General features: G+C 36.8%; 1 pseudogene; it reads left to right on the top strand.

The window, feature by feature from the left end:
- Window positions 1-697: 697 nt before the first annotated feature.
- On the top strand, window positions 698-1,614 carry LOC106507722 (annotated as a pseudogene).
- Window positions 1,615-2,050: the final 436 nt, after the last annotated feature.

Here is a 2,050-nt window from a genome sequence, read left to right as displayed (position 1 = left end):
TTCATTAATAAAATTACTCTAAGAAAACAGCATTTCTATATGGAAACCTCAGATTTACATGAGATAATGTGCTTAATACAAAGCTTTGCATAGGGATGCATCAATAAATATCATCTGTTAATATTTGTCTAATTAACATTTTTATTCAGTCTTTGTATTCAATACTTTACTGTATATAGAGTTCTATGAGCACTTTGCTAATGTTTCATGCATGAAACATTGCACAATCTGGGCACCTTAATTCCCTGGTAGATTACACAAAACGAAACACGCACAAGTAAAGCAAGGTGAAACACATATGACAGTTTCAGCTTGAAGATTTCTATTTGACCAGTGAAAGAAGAAATTCACCCAAGGGGAATGTCCAATCTCATGTGAAAACATTAATGAGAGTGTGACAAAAATGACTAAGAAAATGTCTAGAACCTTGAGATGCAAAATAAAAAAAGTCTGAAAATGGAATAGGACGGGAAGTAACCACATTTATCTGCATCCAAATTTTCAGAATTTTCAGTGCAATCATTCTTCTGACAACCATAATGTTTCTACATTCTCTTATTTTTCCTTTCCCAACTAAATGATCTATCAAAAGACAAACTAGCAGGATGAAAAGGAAATCTACCTCTGTACCACTGATTCTGACTTTTCATCGTTTCTACCCTCAGGTGATATGACATCAGCTCTTCTGCCCAAGCCAATGGAGGGACCAAATGAGTCTGCGGTTTCTGAGTTTGTATTGCTGGGACTCTCAGGTTCTTGGGAAACTAAAGTTTTTCTCATGATGATATTCTCTCGATCTACTTAGGGATCATCCTGGAAATCTCTCCATTCTGTTTCTGGTAATTTTTGATTCTCACTTACATTCTCCTATGTATTTCCTGCTTGCAAACCTGTCCTTCATTGATGTGGGGGTTGCCTCTACCACAGTCCCCAAGATGATTACTGATCTTTTAAAGGAACACAAGATAATCTCTTTCAAAGGTTGTATGACACAAATATGCTTCATCCACATCATGGGAGGAGTGGAGATGGTATTACTCATGGCCATGGCATTTGACAGGTACACAGCAATCTGTAAGCCTCTTCACTACTTGAACATCATGAGTCCTAAAATATGTGTTTCCTTTGTCATCACTGGCTGGGTGATTGGGGTGATTCATGCTATGTCTCAATTTGCTTTCATTATAAACTTGCCCTTCTGTGGTCCTAAAAAGTTGACAGCTTTTACTGTGATTTTCCCAGGATCATAAAACTTGCATGCACAGACGGAGCCAGGTTTGAGTTTATTGTTGCTGCCAACAGTGGCTTCATGAGTATGGGAACCTTCTTTCTGCTAATCCTTTCCTATATCTTCATTTTGGTCACTGTCTGGAACCGTTCTTCGGAGACTTATCCAAGGCATTTGTCACTTTGTCAGCTCACATTACTGTGGTGGTTCTGTTTTTCACTCCATGCATGTTTCTCTATGTATGGCCTTTTCCCAGATCATCAGTTGATAAATACCTGTTCATTGCTGACTTTGCCATCACCCCTGCCTTAAATCCCATCATATATACATTAAGGAACAAAGATATAAAGGTAGCCATAAAACGATTGAGCAAACAAGGACATTAAGTCAAATTTTGCTGATTGGATTTGTTTTGGAGCTCAAAAACTCTATATCCAACTGCCTTGTGAATATCTCCACTTAGGCAGCTGAGATTAATAACAGACAAAATTGATTAAATCATCTACCTCACTGGACAATATTCTACTACTTCTGTAGAGCATATATTCGTTACTTCTGCTAACATGGTATACATGAATCTACCATGCTATTATTTTATTATTTTAGCAGACAGCAGCATATCTACAAAATAATAGTTGAAATTGAAATTGTGACTATTTTGTTAATAATAAACATGTAATAATATCCCTTCAGCTTGCCATAAAATTAGGCCTACAGTTTCCTACCCAAGAAGCTATTCTTCATAGGAAATATATTCCACACCGAAGGTAAAAATATCCCATAGGCAATTGTCAAGCAGAAAATGCACTGTTTGTTTCATTG

This window comes from Sus scrofa, unplaced genomic scaffold, assembly GCF_000003025.6.
Source record: "Sus scrofa isolate TJ Tabasco breed Duroc unplaced genomic scaffold, Sscrofa11.1 Contig2372, whole genome shotgun sequence".
In the NCBI taxonomy this organism is placed as follows: Eukaryota; Metazoa; Chordata; class Mammalia; order Artiodactyla; family Suidae; genus Sus; species Sus scrofa.
The sequence above is the reverse complement of the archived record's forward strand: the minus strand, read 5'-3'. Positions and strand labels throughout refer to the sequence as shown.